At 41.7% G+C, this 16,755-nt stretch overlaps 1 long non-coding RNA gene across 1 annotated transcript in view; it reads right to left on the bottom strand.

The window, feature by feature from the left end:
- The window catches only part of LOC309978480, a 34,061-nt gene extending 18,155 nt beyond the window's left edge, over positions 1-15,906 (bottom strand). The window contains exon 1 of the long non-coding RNA XR_014327130.1: positions 15,872-15,906. This is a non-coding gene — a long non-coding RNA (uncharacterized lncRNA). The remainder of the gene's footprint in view (positions 1-15,871) is intronic.
- Positions 15,907-16,755: the final 849 nt, after the last annotated feature.

Below are 16,755 nucleotides of genomic sequence, written 5' to 3'. Positions count from 1 at the left end.
AAAATCTAACAAAATAAGCACAAGATCTATATGAGGAAAACTATAAAACTCTGATGAAAGATCAGAAAAGCGCTAAATAAATGGAGAAATATTCCATGTACACGTATAGGAAGACTCAACATTGTCAAGATGTTAGCTATAGATCAATCAAAGTAACAGCAAGTTATTTTGTGGATATTGACAAACTGATTCTAAAGTTTATATGGAAAGACAAAATACCAAAATTGTCAACACAATACTGAAGAAGAACAAAGTTGGTAGCTGACTTTACCCAAGTTCAAGACTTACTATAAACCTACAATAATCAACACCTTGTCATATTGGCAAAATAATAAACAAATAGATCAATGGAACAGAATAGAGAGCCCAAAAACAGACCCATACAAATATAGTCAATTGATCTTTTTTTTTTTTTTTTTTTTTTTTGCGGTACGCAGGCCTCTCACTGTTGTGGCCTCTCCCATTGCGGAGCACAGGCTCCGGACGCGCAGGTTCAGCGGCCATGGCTCACGGGCCTAGCCGCTCCGTGGCATGTGGGATCTTCCCAGACCGGGGCACAAACCCGTGTCCCCTGCATCGACAGGCGGACTATTAACCACTGCGCCACCAGGGACGCCCAAGTCAATTGATCTTTGACAAAAAAATCAAAGGCGATTTGATGGACAAAGGAAGTCTTCTCAACAAATGATGCTGGAACAACTGGACATCCACGTGCAAAATAAATGAGTGGAGACACAGACTTTATATCTTTCACAAAAATTAACTCAAAATGGATCACAGATCTAAATGTAAAACATGAAACTATAAAACACCTAGAAGAAACCATAGGAGAAAATCTAGGTGACCTTGGGTTTGGCGATTACATACATACATACATACATTTATTTATTTAGTTAGGCTGTGCTGGGTCTAAGTTGTGGCATGCAGGATCTTCGTTGCCACATGCAGGATCTTTAGTTGTGGCATGTGGGATCTAGTTCCCTGACCAGGGATTGAACCTGGGCCCCCTGCATTGGGAGCATGGAGTCTTAGCCACTGGACCACCAGGGAAGTCCCTGGCGATTACATTTTAGATACAATACCAAATGTATGATCCATGAAAGAAAAAACTGATAACTTAGACTTAATTAAAATTAAAAACTGTGCTCTGCAAAATACACTCTTAAGAGAATGAAAAGATAAGCTGAAGACTGGGAAAAATATCTTTGCAAAACACATAGATCCAATAAAAGGCTGATATCCAAAATATACAAAGAAAATACTCAACAATAAGAAAACAACCCAATTAAATATGGACAAGAGATATGAACAAATATCTCACCAAACAAGATATGCAAATGGAAAGTAGGCATGTGAAAAGATGCTCAACATCATATTTATTGAGGAAATTGCAAATTAAAACAACGGGAAACCGCTATAAATCTATTCGAATGGCTAAAATCCAAAACACTGCCAAATGCTGGCAAGGATATGGAGCAAAAGGAACTCTCATTCATTGCTGGTGGAAATGAAAAATAGTACAGCCAATTTGGAAGACAGTTTGGCAGTTTCTTACAAAACCCCTTAGTATTTACCCAAATGAATTGAAAATTATATCCACACAAAAATCTGCACACAGATGTTTATACTAGCTTTATTCATAACTGCCAAACCTTGGAAATAACCAAAATATCCTTCAAAGGTGAATGGATAAATTGTGGTACATCTATAAAATGGAATATTATTCAATGATAGAAAAGAGCTATCAAGCCATAAAAAGACATGGAGGATCCCTAATTGCTAAGTTAAAGAAGCCAATCTGAAATGACTGCATATTGTATGATCCCAACTATGTGACACTGTAGAAAAGACAAAATTATGGAGAGAGTAAAAAAATCAGTGGCAGCAAGGGGTTTGGGTTGTAGGGGGGAGGGAGGAAGGGCTAAAACAGGTGGAGCACAGAGGATTTTCAGGCAGTGAAACTACTCTGTATGATGCTGTAATGGTAGAAAAATCTAATACATTTACAAAAACCCAGAGAACAGTATAATGCAAAGAGTGAAACTTTATATAAATTAGAGACTTTAGGGCTTCCCTGGTGGCGCAGTGGTTGGGAGTCCGCCTGCCGATGCAGGGGACGCGGGTTCGTGCCCCGGTCCGGGAGGGTCCCACATGCCGCGGAGCGGTTGGTCCGGTGGGCTATGGCCGCTGGGCCTGCGCGTCCGGAGCCTGTGCTCCGCGGCGGGAGAGGCCACGGCAGTGAGAGGCCCGCGTACCACCAAAAAAAAAAAAAAAAAAATTAGAGACTTTAGTTATTAATAGTATATTAATATTGGCTCAACAATTGTTACAAATGTACCACATTAACTCAAGATGCTAATAACAGGGGAAGGGGGTTGTGAGGGGTTATATGGAGACTCTGTAATTTCTGTTCATATTTCATAAACCTAAAACTGCTCTAAAAAGATTATTAATTTTTTAATATAAAAAGTTACTTCCATACAGTATCTGTCTCTGAAATGTTGGTCAAATACTTTCATGCATTCCACAGATTATGAGTGTCTGCTATCTTCCTGGCACCATTCTCTCTGTTCCTAGGTTTCCCTATCTGAACAATGGGAATGATAATAATAGCAACTATCTAATAAAGAATGAGAAGCAGTTTAGAAATTTTGAATTAGCATCACATTCTCTGTTTTTAATGTCCACTGTGCTTACTTCTGTCATGTTGTCTTGATAATAATCCAGAAATTATCTGTTTCTGTGTTTTTATGTTCATTAATCTGAGAAGTCGCTGAAAAATGGGACTCAGTCCATGTCACACGTGTTCACAGAATTTGGCACATAGCCTGGAAATGTGTCCAGCAGGTGCTCAATAAACATTCGTGGTATAAATGTGGATGACACATGATCTGATAATCACCCAATAAAACATGGCTATTTTTTATGAGCCATTTGTTCATTGGGGAAAATCCATGATAAATTACTGAATACAGGATATCACTGTACTCAGTTTACCCTCACTTAGAGAAAGTTTATGTACTTGATCATTGCTCTGTTTTGAGAAATATCTAGTACCAGCACATTCTGAACTTCTTAACGTATGATTTCACAATGTACTTGGGACAGTCTGTTATTTTCTGACCGTCTGATCTGAACTTACAGTTGGACTTGATTTGGTAATTCTCCAAAAACTTATCAAATATAAACTGATTAATTTTTAACATAGCTTCTCAAGTAGTTTTTACTTTTTGGATGGAGAAACAGTTGAACAAATACGTGTCTGATAATTAAATTATTTAATTTCACATAATAAAGATATATTTCATTCAGGTTTATACAGATAAAAACAAGGATGTGAATTCAATGAAGAAATCAATGGTCATGTAAAGGTGAAGTCTCTGACCTTAACAAGGAAGAGACAGCTCTCCTGCCCTTATCTCCTGCCCTTATTTTGGGATACTCCTTCTCTGCCCATTTCTCCGGTCCACTTTTCCTGTGTCCCTCCTTAGTATTTCCACTGTAGTATGTACAGATTTATATCTCAGAGTCTACAGTTCCTTCTTTTATCATTTGTCTGTCTGTTTCCCACACAAGATGGTGAAATCCATGATTATGATATACCATATTTCATTGGTCTTTGCATATCCAGGGTACAGAACACTTCTGGAAATATGGTGGGAATAACTGAGTATTTGCTGTCATAACAAATTAATATTTTATAGAGACCACAGATTGGAAAGATACCCACTTCCAATAGGGACTTGATACAGTAGATGTTATTTTTGCACACTATTTCTACGACTTCTGAGATCAGGTTCCAAGCAGACCACTCTGCAACTGTGAGCCTTTCTGGGAGAATCTCATCAACAAAAAAATTTTAGCAGCCCTACATGGTAGCTAGCAACACCAAAGGCACGATCCATGAAATAAATAACTGATAAGCTAGATTTCATTAAAATAAAAAACTTCTGCTCTGCAAAAGACAATGTCAAGAGAATGAGAACACAAGCCACAGCCTGGGGAAAATATTTGCAAAAGACTCATCTGATAAAGAATTGTTATCCAAAATATACAAAGCATTCTTAAAACTCAACAAGAAGAGATCTGTTGTACAACACAGTACCTATAGTTAACAATATAATATTGTGTGCTTTAAAATATGTTAAGAGGATACATCTTATGTTAAGTGTTCTTACCCCACACAAAACGATAAAAAATACACAAAAGAGCACAAGGAAATTTTGGGGTGTGATGGATATGTTTAATACCTTGATTGCAGATATGATATCACAGGTGTATACGCATGACCAAACTCATCAAAATATATACATTAAACATGTGCAATTTTTTGTATACAAATTATACCTCAATAAAGCTTAAAAAATAGCCTAATATAAAAAAAAAGATATGAAGAGACACCTTACCAAAGAAGATGTACAAATGGTAAATAAGCATATGAAAAGATGTTCAACAACAATGCAATACTATTACACACCTATTAGGATGGCCGAATCGAAATACTGACAACACCAAATGCTGGCGAGGATGTCAAACAACAGGAACTCTCATTCATTACTGGTGGGTACGCAAAACGGTGCAGTCAGTTTGGAAAACAGTTTCGCACTTCTTAAAAAACTAAACATACTCTTACCATATGATCCAGCAATCATGCTCCTTGGTATTTACCCAACTGAATTGAAAACTTATAAACACATAAACATCTGCATACAAATGTTTATAACAACTTAATTCACAATTGTCAAAACCTGGAAGCAATAAATGGTCTTCAGTAGGTGAATGCATAAACTGTGGTCCATCCAGACAATGAAACATTATTCAGAGCTAAAAGGAAATGAACTCTCAAGATATGAAAAGACATGAAAGAATCTTAAATGTACATTACTTCATAACAATAAAATTACTGTTTTTAGATTTCAGCCTTAGACATTTCCATGCATTTTCTCAGATATTCAAATCCCCATTTTCTTGAAAAGAACACTTCATCTCAGGGAAGTTAAGTGACTCACCTTCTTGTGGATTCTGCTTTCCAATTTCCCACCTCAGTCCCCAGTCTACATCTCATTCTACCTCCAGCCATTACAAACTACTCCTACTTCCCTGAACCCAGCAAGCTCTCTCTCACCTCCACATCCACTCTCTCTTCTGCACACACACATGATGGATGATTACCTATTTGATAATCAAGCTATAACTTTTCCACCATATTAAATCTTATCTATCCCTTTCTTCACTGTCTGTCTTTTCACACTACAATGAAATATTGATGAACACAGGGGATCTGACTATTGTGCTCAGAGCTCTGTCCCCCGAGATGGAAAGGCCTATAGTAAGTGATCCATAAATATTTGTTGAATTAAATGCCTGATCCTTGAAGCAGTCTCGGATATGCAATCTGGTGCCTACAGGTCTCCCACCTGACTCTGGGAAACATGGAAACTGGACAAGTTAATCTTTCTGGGAAGGCCCACTGTCCAAAGAGGCCAATACAACTTAAGACTTCAGGCTTCTAGAGTCAGACCAGGATGGAATTCCACCTCTATCTCTTACTAGTTGTATGACCTTGGGGACGCTTTTCTACCTTTTTGAGCCTTAGTTTCCTCCTCTCCTTAGTTATCCTAATGAGATATTTGAAACTGCTCAACACTTCCATTCATTCAGTCGGCAAACATTTGTCGAATGTCTCCTATCGGACAGGTACTGTTTTAGGTGCCGAGAATAAGTCATAAACAAGTTACATCCATCAGCTCACAGTCTAATGAATGAAGCAGACAAACAACTGTTCACAGCACAGTGCTCTTAGGGCCATGATAAGGGAGGTCCTGGGTGCCAGAAGCAGGCTGTAGGACTAGCTGGTGCTCTTCACTTCATGTCCTTTGTTTCTAATACTGAAGTGGTGTCAGTCACCAAGGCCTGAGGCCTGCTTCTGCGATCATTCTTCATGTTTCTGTTTTTGCAAGCTCTGTGATGCTGTTGAGTTGGCCTTGACTTGACAAGGCTACTATTGTAAACCTGAGGGTTTTCCCAGAGGTATCTCTTATTGACAGTCAGAAGTACTTGGTAGTAACAAAAATGATGATGAAAATAGCTACCACTTATTTTCAAATGGACTTATAGATTCTTATTTTATTCACTGGGTGATAAACCATTATTATTATTATTGTTGTTATTCTTTCTGATGCCGAAATTATGCTATTTTTTAAAAACTACCTGTGTGCCAGGCACTGTACTACATGCTTCATTACTGTATCTAAACCTTACAACATACCAATAACAAAACCCCTGTTTTTAGGAATTCCCCGGCGGTCCATTGGTTAGGACTCAGTGCTTTCACTGCTGGGGCCTGGGTTTGACCCCTGGTCAGGGAACTGAGATCCCACAAGCTGCGCAACACGGCCAAAAAAAAAAAAAATTCCTATTTTTATGCCAATTCCACATATTGGGTAATGAAGTTAAGGGAAATGTAGGGGGGTGTAAATTCATACTGCCAGTAAGAGAACAATAGTTAAAAGCACAGACTTGATTCTAAATACCATTCTACACAAAAGAAACCAGAGCTCCTTGGGAAATGGCTGATTCCAGGGCCGGAACAGGGAAAGTACAAGAAGAGCCAGGAATACCTTGCTGTACCAAAAGAAATTTTCAAAGAAAAATAGGGGTACACCTAAAAGGATACAGGAACAAGATTTACGGGGCTTCCATTGTTCCACTGACCAAATCTGGGCAAATTGGAGCATCAAACTGAATCGCGACGGTAATGGGTTTATATAGCCAGTGAATAAAATATATGTCCATGAGCTCATAGGATATCAATGAAGACATGAATAATTCACAAATGAGGGTCAGAGAAAAGCTCTTCATTGCAGAAGAATCCCAACTAGTAAATGGGGGGGAAATGATGGAGTTGGAAATGCATGATTTTTCAACCACCATTCATTAGTGGGTTTAGGGAAGAATCATCAATGATGGTAGAACAGGATATTTCCATAGTCTCCAAGTATCCCCCCACAATATATTTAAGTGGACAAAGGGAAAATAATCACTTTACTTTGGGGTAACCTGGTGAATACAACCTTAACCAAGTGATCAACTTTAACCTCACCAGTACAGAATAAATAAATAGCATGTGCCGACTGATATAATGCACTGAGAAGGATATACTATCACTTTTGTCGTTTCCCTGGCAAAGATACACAAGCTGAATCTAGTCATGAGAATCGAAAATCAGGCAAACCCAAATTGAGGGGCATGGTTCATACTTTCAAAACTTTTATGGTCGTTCAAGACAGCAAGTCTGAGGACTTGTCCCAGACTGAAGAAGACTAAAGTGAAACAACAAATACATACAAGCGTCATTCTAGACTGAAGAGGAGAAGAGAAAATTATAAAACTTTCTATAAATGACATTGTTGAGATAATTGCCACATTTGAATAAGGTCTGTGATGAGATACATAATAGTACTGTATCAATGTTAGCTTCCTGACTTTGATAATTGTACAGTGCTTACCCCAAAGGATGCCCTAGTTCTCAGGAAGTAACACTGCAGTATTTAGGGGTCAAAGGACATGTCTGCAGCTTACTCTCAAACGATTTAGAAAAAGTTTGTACATATGTGCGCCTGCGTGTGGTGTGTGTATCGACAGGAAAACAAGACAGTGAGACAGACAGAAAGAGAAAGGTGGAGGAGAGAGAGAACAAATATGGAAACTATTACCTATTGTGGAATTTGGGTGAAGTAGAAATGGGAGTTCCTTGCACTATTTTTGAAACTTTTCTCTAAGTTTGAAATTATTTCCCCCCAAAAGTATCTCCCTCACAAAAAGTAATGTGGGTTCTAGATACCGACTGGGATCATTTCCTGTGTCCTTCATTATTAACTGTGTGATCACAGAAAAGTTATTTAATCTCTGAATTCAAGGTTTTTGACTGGTAAATAGGGGTAATCACTGAGCATACCTACCTCCTCAGGCCATGGTAAGGATTAAATGAGATGGTGCATATAATATGTTTTGAGCAATAGATTGGATGCAGGGAATACTCAACAGAACTTAAGCCTCTCTAACGTTTTTGATTCTTTAAAAAGTAAAGTACATCATTAACCTAGACGCTTCTAGTCTCAGTACTCAGATCTTACTGTGTCACTGAGGTGCCCGCTACGAGGCACACTCCCTGTGCCTGTGGGGGCTTACAGTGAACAATACAAGTTAGCTTTCACCATGATTATCATCATTAAGCCCGATATTTCTGATCTTAATGTCCAGCCTCCTACCACTCCACTTAGCTGCCTTGGTGTGTTCCTGGGGCCACAGAAATCCTCACATTAACACCTAGTAGGTACTAAAGTCACTAGGCTCGTATGTATGCCGTGTAGACTGTTCAGGGAGAACCGAAATATTGTTCACCCTTCCTTCGGAGCAGTGCAGTGGGTTACAGCAGAGAGCTACAAACTTCCACACATGGCAACCCTGGGGAGCAGGTTTTAAATCTCTCTTTAAGAAGTAAGTACACAGGCTCAGAGAGGTAGAGAGCCTCGCCCCAAATCACAAACTAGGGAGAGGTGGCACAGAGAATATCTCACCCATGGCCTTGCTGCTAACCTGAGCTGTCTTCAGCTCTGCCAGTGCACAGCGTCGGTAAGCACCATCCTCCTACCTAGACTATAGACTCACTGGAGGTAGAGAACACCGTTTAGCTCTCATGTATACCCTGGCATTGAATTCACCCCCAAGCACATATTTGGGAAGAGGGTTTGTCCCTTTAACCTGGGAAGAGGGATTTCTTTATACATTTCAAGGAGCCTCTAGACACAAGTTACATGAGGTGGTTTTCTGAGTGTACACTAAAAACTCAAAGCAGACATGGGATGCCTGATGCCATAAGGGCTTTTTGTTTTTGTTCTTTAATGAAACTAGATAGTTTAGTGTAGTTTACATAGGTGGTAGGTGAAGCTACAATGAGCAACAAGAAGAGATACTGGGGACTTCCCTGGTGGTGCAGTGGTTAAGAATCTGCCTGTCAAGGCAGGGGACACGGGTTTGAGCCCTGTTCCGGGAAGATCTCACACGCCGCGGAGCAACTAAGCCCGCATGCCACAACTACGGAGCCTCCACTCTAGAGCCCGTGAGCCACAACTACTGAGCCCGCGTGCCACAATTACTGAAGCCCGTGGGCCCAGAGCCCGTGCTCTGCAACAAGAGAAGCCACCGCAATGAGAGGCCCGCGCACCGCAACGAAGAGTGGCCCCCGCTCGCCACAACTAGAGAAAGCGTGCACGCAGCAACGAAGACCCAACGCAGCCCAAAATGAATGAATGAATTAATTAATTAAAAGAAGAGAGATACTGAACAACGATTAGGATGGCAGATTTCTCTACTGAGGAGACACACGGTTGTGGTCAGGGAGGGAAGCCTCAGGGGCTCTGGGGTTTTCATACTATCTGACTCATTGTCCTGGGTGGTGGTCACATAGGTTTTCACGTTATAATTGCTCATTATAAATCTCTGTATATATGTTTTACGCTTCTCTTGTATGCACGTATATATTATTTCAAAACTGAACCCAACAAAAGAGAATAGGAAGGTCCCAAGACAGGGAAGCCTTGAGATTTGAATAAAGGTATTAACATGGCTACGTGAAGATGTTATCAGTCAGAAAGGGTTGGTTACTCATCCATGAAATAAAACACTTTTAATGCCTATCTAAACACTGTGTGGGTAAAAGTGTCTCTACCAACTTGACTGTGAGCATTTCTGGTGCCTCTGTCAAAGCATTACCTAGTATGAGATGGACATATCAGATGATGTTAGCCTCATGCCATTAACAGACCAGGAGTTTGTATGCAAGACGTCAACTTTCCCCCATCTTCTGCCTCCTGAATTACCATAATCTGTTTCTTTACAATCTGAAACCACTGAGTACCAGAATTCCGCCCCCTATCAAGTACACACACACAACCTCTCTCTCTCTCTCTCTCCTCTCTCTCCCCGCCCCGCCCCTGACCTCGCTCTCATCTTATCACACCAGTGCACAGATGTGTTTCAGGGAACACTGTGATAAACTCCTCATCATCTCATGTTCATCTAAGCCGGTCACGATGCATCCAATATCCTTGACAATCTCTGATTTTAGGTTGGTCATGTGACCAGATTCAGTCTCATATGTTTGGGTCGATGCGGGTGGATATCTTCTGGAAAGTATCATGTCAGTTTTCTTTCTCTTTGAAAAGGAACACTGGAAGATATTTTCCCTTTTTGCCTAAATATTACCATGCCTAGATACGAGCCCTGAACTGCTACAGACATCTGGGGACCAGAATGATGAGGACACTGAGGTGGCTGAGAAAAAGAGAGGGGAAGTATCTGAACCCTTGATGACATCCCTGAGCTAGACTTCGCCATGTCTAGAACCCACCCTACTTTGCACTTCCAGTCTATTTGGGAAATGGACCAAACGGTAGTGACTGCCAGCTAACTGCCAGGCACTCCTGTTGACCCTGAAGATACTGTAGTCAACAAAACAGACATCTGTCTCTGCCCTCATAGAACTCATATTTTGGGGTAACTGTATAAACAATAAATAAAATAAATGATTAAATTATACTGTACGTAGGAAGATTACACTGTTATGAAAAGCAAACTAGGTCTGGAATGCTGAGAAACTGGAAATTTTGTGAAGCGGTCAGGATAGGCCTTCCTCAGAAAGTGATATTTGAGTAAAGTCTTGAAGGAGTTGACGGGGCGAGCTGTTAAATATGTGGAGGAAGAACCTTTGCAACACAGAGAACAGCCAGTGCAAGAGGCTTCAGTTAAAGTGTAACTACTAGGGTTAAGGTAGGTGTGGAGGGATCTAGTGGTAGTGTAGTTGGATTTCAGAGAAGTAACACAAGAGCAAATCTTGTAGAAAATGGTAGACCACGTAAATACTTCAAAGGTGTTGCAAGTTGTTGTTGTTCTAAGGCAATAAAGTGTAGTGGCTTAGAATCAAGTGGTAGCACAGGAGGAGGCATTAGACCATGGAAGCAACAGGATTTCTGGATGGATATAATGGCAAGACTGACCCCAATCTTTCTAAGTGAGCATCTAGAAGGATAACGTGTTTTTCTGTTTGCTTGTTTTGTTGCTGTTGCTTGTTCTCAACATCTTTATAGGAGTATAATTGCTTTACGATGGTGTGTTAGTTTCTGCTGTATAACAAAGTGAATCGGCTATACATAATACATCTATCCCCATATCTCCTCCCTCTTCCGTCTCCCTCCCATCCTCCCTATCCATCCCCTCTAGGTGGTCACAAAACACCGAGCTGATCTCCCTGTGCTATGCGGCTGCTTCCCACTAGCTATCTATTTTACATGTGGTAGTGTGCATATGTCAGTGCTACTCTCTCACTTCGTCCCAGCTTCCCCTTCCCTGTGTCCTCAAGTCCATGCTCTACGTCTGTGTCTTTATTCCTTTCTGGCCCATAGGTTCTTCAGAACCACTTCTTTTTTTTTTTTTTGGAGATTCCATATATATGTGTTAGCCTACGGTATTTTTTTTTTCTCTTTCTGACTTACTTCACTCTGTATGACAGTCTCTAGGTCCATGCACCTCACTACAAATAACTCAGTTTCGCTTCTTTTTATGGCTAATATTCCATTGTATATATGTGCCACATCTTCTTTATCCATTCATCTGTCGATGGACACTTAGGCTGCTTCCATGTCCTGGCTATTGTAAATAGAGCTGCAATGAACATTGTGGGCCATGACTCTTTTTGAATTATGGTTTTCTCAGGGTATACGCCCAGGAGTGGGATTGCTAGGTCGTATGGTAGTTCTATTTTTAGTTTTTTAAGGAACCTCCATACTGTTCTCCATAGTGGCTGTATCAGTTTACATTCCCACCAACAGTGCAAGAGGGTTCCCTTTTCTCCACACCCTTTCCAGCATTTATTTTTTGTAAATTTTTTTTTTTTTTTTTTTTTTTGCGGTACACGGGCCTGTCACTGTTGTGGCCTCTCCCGTTGCGGAGCACAGGCTCCGGACGCACAGGCTCAGCGGCCATGGCTCACGGGCCCAGCCACTCCGTGGCATGTGGGATCTTCCCGGACCGGGGCACGAACCCGTGTCCCCAGCATTGGCAGGCGGACTCTCAACCACTGCGCCACCAGGGAAGCCCATTTGTAGATATTTTGATGATGGCCATTCTGACTGGTGTGAGGTGATACCTCATTGTAGTTTTCACTCACATTTCTCTAACGATTAGTGATGGTGAGCATCCTTTCATGTGTTTGTTGGCAATCTGTATGTCTTCTTTGGAGAAATGTCTATTTAGGTCTTCCTCCCATTTTTTGGATTGGGTTGTTTGTTTTTTTTTGATATTGAGCTGCATGAGCTGCGTGTATGTTTTAGAGATTAATCCTTTGTCCGTTGCTTTGTTTGCAAATATTTTCTCCTATTCTGAGGGTTGTCTTTTCGTCTTGTTTATGGTTTCCTTTGCCGTGCAAAAGCTTTTAAGTTTCGTTAGGTCCCATGTGTTTATTTTTGTTTTTATTTCCATTCCTCTAGGAGGTGGGTCAAAAAGGATCCTGCTGTGATTGATGTCATAGAGTGTTCTGCCTAGGCTTTCCTCTAAGAGTTTTATAGTGTCTGGCCTTACATTTAGGTCTTCAATCCATTTTGAGTTTATTTTTGTGTATGGTCTTAGGGAGTGTTCTCATTTCATTCTTTTCCATGTGGCTGTCCAGTTTTCCCAGCACCACTTATTGAAGAGGCTGTCGTTAGAAGGATAATGTTAACTGAGATGACAAAGAACAGAACTCGACTGTTTGAAATAAGTTCAGTTTTTACAGGGCTAAAATCTAATGTCTATTAGACATCCACGTGGACTTCCAAGTGGACAGTGGCAACAGACGCTGGAGTCTAAGTTGGATATCTAAACTGGGGAAAGAAGAGGGTCCAGATGGCATAGAAAGCCACAGTACTGGATGAGATCACGAAAGGAATGAGTGTAGGTAGAGAGGAGAAGAGGACAAGGATTCAGTTCTGAGGTTTGTCGGTATCAAGAGGTCACAGGAACAGGAGGAGAAACAGCCAAGAAGACTGAGGAGCTACAGCTGCATGACATCAGAGAACAACCAGGAAAGTACTGTCCTGGAACGCAGGTGTGTATGTGTCAACTTGACTGGATAACGGGGTGTCCAAATATTTGGCTAAACGTCATCTCTGGGTATGTCCATAAGGCTCTTTCCAGGTGAAACTAACATTTGAATCTGTGGACTCAGGAAAGCAGTGTGCCCTTCCCTGCACACGTGGACATCAAACAATCCCTCGAGGCCTGAACAGAACCAAAACGTGGAGGAAGGAAAAACTGAGTCTTTCCTGCCTGACTGAATGAACTGGGACATTGATCTTCTTCTGTCCTCGGCACTACAGTTTCTCAGGTCTTCAGACCCCGACTGGAATCTACATCGTTGGTTCTCTTGGTCCTCGGGCCACTGTCAAACTGAATTAGGCCACCAGCTCTTCTGGGTCTCCAGCTTGCAGGCACCAGACTGGGAGACTTCTCAGCCTCCACAACTGCGTGAGACAATTCCTTTTAATAAATCACTTCCCATATACATATCCTATTGTTTCCACGTCTCTAGAGAATGCTGAATAATACATCAGAGGAGAAAGTAGTTCCAGGTGGAGGGAGGGATCAACTGGGTCCAAAATTATGGACGGGTCACTTAAGGAGGGGACTGTGACACAGCCATTGACTTAGAAATATCAATGTCATTCTTACGTTGACCGCAACAGTTGCAGTTTAGGTAAAGGTGTACTTGTTCGATCAGAGTGAGATTAAGACAGAATGGGAGGAGGGGAACTGGAGACAGCGAGGGTAGACGCTCCTTATGGGAGGTCTGCTACCAAGGGGAGGAGAAAAGGCCCCATAGGAGGTAAGAGGGAGTGAGGCAAAAAGAACGTCGTTTTGTGTTTGTTTTTTAATAATAATAATAATAAAAATAACAACACCAGTTTGTATGCTGACAGGAATAATCGAGCAGAGGGAGGAAAAGTGATGCTGATGTTGCAAATACTCTGAGATCATGAACTTCCTTTTGAATTGAGCCAATCTAGGAAAGAATTTTCTGCTACTTGCAACCCAAAGAATGTTCACTAACAGAGTGAGCAGTGTCTTCATACGTGTAAGTCTTTCCTGTTTTATGCCCACTGAGGTATAATTTTTAATAGTGCTCTCATGCTGGTGTGGATGACAAATTATATGGTCACATTAATTAGTTAGGGACATTGGTTCTGAAGCCATAGATTCCAATCCTGGGCCTGCCACTTACCAGCTGTCATCTTGGACAAATTACTTAACTTCTGTGCTTCAGTTTCTTCATACGGAAAGGGGACTAACAATGGCATGTATCTCATGGTGTTTTGTTGAACAAATGAGGTAAAGCATTTAAAGAGCTTACAAAAGGACTTGCTAAATATGGTAAATATTTCATAAATATTAGGTATTATTAAATCTGCATGCCACATGATGCAGAATTCTCCTATACGGTAAAGAATGTAAGCTGCTTCCTGATCCGTTTTTCCCTTTCACACATATAACCTTAAAGGTAATTAGTTTAAATGCAACGAACAAAGTGAAATTATTCACAACTCCGTCTTATAGGCGACGAAGCTGGGAAACCGAACAGTTAATTGAGATAGAATAGGAATTTTTAAATAAATGTTAAATTATGGACTGTGTCAAGGTGCCTGGAGTGATGTGTGATATTATGTGTCGACGTGACTGGCCCACGGAGGATGCCCAGATATTAGGTCGACCATTATTGTGAGTGTGTCTGTGAGGGAGTTTTAGATGAGATCACCATTTGGATAGGTAGACTGAGTAAAGCAGGTGGCCCTCTAGTGGGAGTGTCCCATGGCAATCACTCGAAAGCCTGAATAGGACAAAAAAAAGCTGACCTTCCCTCAAGCAGGAGGGACTCAAGCCTGACTGCTTGAGGGGGGACACTGGTCTTTCCCTGCCTGCGGACTTGAACTGAAAAAGCGCATCTTCTTGAGACGATGCCAGCAACTTCGGGACTGGAACTTACACCACTGGCTCTCCTGGTTCTCAGGCCTTTGGACTCGGACTGGAACTACACCATCAGCTCTCCTGGGTCTCCACCTTGCCAAGTGCAGGTCTTGGGTCTTGTCAGCCTCCACAAACATGGGAGCCAATTCCTAATAAAAAAAATCTCTCTCTCTCTCTCTCTCTCTCTCTCTCTCTCTCTAAATATCCTATTGGTCCTGTTCCTCTGGAACCCTGACCAATACACTTGGGAAGGCACAAGCACCTGGTGCAAGTAAAACTACATGATGACATGATGGAACTCAGTAAAGAGTGGGCAGTATGATCACAGGAATTACAGATACCCCATCAGGGTCGCAAAACAGGGTTTTAACAAATAATCATCTGATGGTTAGTAAAGGCTGTGGTAGGCAGAATTCTAAAACTGGTCTCCCAACATATCCCACCATAATCCCAGGTATTGCGAATTAGAGGAGGAATCACGTGCACATTTGCACTATGCTGCATGGCTAACAGGATTTTGCAGTTGTAATTGAGGTTATTAAACCCCTGACCTTAAAATAAGGAGATTATCCTGGATTATCCAAAAGGGCCTAATCTAACCACAGGAGCCCTTTAAAAGCAGACCGTTCTCTCTGGCTTGCAGCAGAGGGAAGCAACAGAGATCTGAAGCCCAAGGAGGATCTGACACACCACTGTTTGCTTAAAGATGGAGGGAACCACACACAGGCAGCCTCTAGGATCTGAGAGCAGCCCCGACGACATCCTGCAAGGACATAGTTCAGTCCTGCCACCACAGGAGCTGGATTCTGCCACTCACCTGGATGAATGAGCTTGGCAGCTGCTTTTTCCCCGGAGCCTCCAGGTAAGGTCCCAGGCCCACTGACACCTTGATTTCAGCCTTGTGAGACCCTAACCAGAGAACTCACTTGATGCATGCCACACGTGTTACCTGTGGAAACCGTGAAATAATAAATACGTGCTGGTTTAAGCTGCCAAATTTGCGGCAATTTGTTACGCAGCACTAGAAAGCTGACATACCGGTATTCAGGTCATTAGCATATTGAATCTGTTGTGCGTAAGGTAATTCTCTGTAGTATCCAACCTACTGGGGAGGGTGAGGAATCATTTCTGGCCCAGCCATAACCACATGAACCTCTAAGGTGCAAATTAAAATAAGCGCCACCAAAGTCGCAGGGCAGAGAATTCTAACGCTGGTGTAGTGGAAGATTAACTGCAATACAGAGGCAAGAACAGACAGCCTGCAGTGTGACAGCAACATGAGGGCACGTCCTGGTAAGATAGGGCCATACTCAGTGTGAAGGGCTTGGACACTGGAGCTGCCCACTCAGTCCCTGCACTTCAGATAAAGCAGAACACTCAGTTCCCAGGCTCCCTACAGGGCAACAGCAGGCAAGCACAGTCAGGGGAACTGCAGGTAGTGGCTCTGAATTAAATGGAAATAAAGTTTTATGAAAAAGGGTTTGGTGCCATAGACATTCTTTGAGGCTTTAGAGGTAGACAGACTGGCTCCAACACTCTGTGATCCTAGCTGTGTTTCAGAATTCTAAGTTATTAACTGTGTGTGAGTGTGTGTATGTGTGTGCGCGCGTGTGTGCGGAGGTGAGAGGCCTCCTCGATAATCCTGACAAATCTTTACAGACCACTGGGTTTAAGATCTGCCTGCGTGATTTTCTGTACGAA

The sequence above is a fragment of the Leucopleurus acutus genome (genome assembly GCF_964270905.1).
Source record: "Leucopleurus acutus genome assembly, chromosome: X".
In the NCBI taxonomy this organism is placed as follows: domain Eukaryota; kingdom Metazoa; phylum Chordata; class Mammalia; order Artiodactyla; family Delphinidae; genus Leucopleurus; species Leucopleurus acutus.
This window is presented reverse-complemented; position numbering and strand designations above follow the sequence as displayed.